This window comes from Sinocyclocheilus anshuiensis, unplaced genomic scaffold (genome assembly GCF_001515605.1).
Source record: "Sinocyclocheilus anshuiensis isolate Anshui unplaced genomic scaffold, SAMN03320099.WGS_v1.1 scaffold1053, whole genome shotgun sequence".
NCBI classification, from domain to species: domain Eukaryota; kingdom Metazoa; phylum Chordata; class Actinopteri; order Cypriniformes; family Cyprinidae; genus Sinocyclocheilus; species Sinocyclocheilus anshuiensis.
Genome location: NW_015555711.1, coordinates 854001 through 854207, shown reverse-complemented (window position 1 = coordinate 854207; position 207 = coordinate 854001). Strand labels below are relative to the sequence as shown.

At 35.3% G+C, this 207-nt stretch overlaps 1 protein-coding gene across 3 annotated transcripts in view; it reads right to left on the bottom strand.

Annotated features, from left to right (window-relative positions):
* Window positions 1–207, bottom strand: part of atp2b3b (ATPase plasma membrane Ca2+ transporting 3b) — a 61558-nt gene that overhangs the window by 19081 nt on the left and 42270 nt on the right. The window lies entirely within an intron of this gene.

The following is a 207-nucleotide window of genomic DNA, read 5'->3' as shown; positions in this document are numbered from 1 at the left end:
AGGTGATCGCTGCGCCTAATGTCTGCATTCACCTCTCTTCACTTCATTCTGGTGTAATCTAGAAACGGTCATGCAAAGAACAATCTTCGATAAGTAAAAATGTCAACTATTCTAAAAATAAAAATAATGAGAGAAAAAAATTAGGAGAGAGGGGAAAACACGAGTTAGTCACTAAAATCCACAGCTAGTTTATTTTACTAAAGCTGA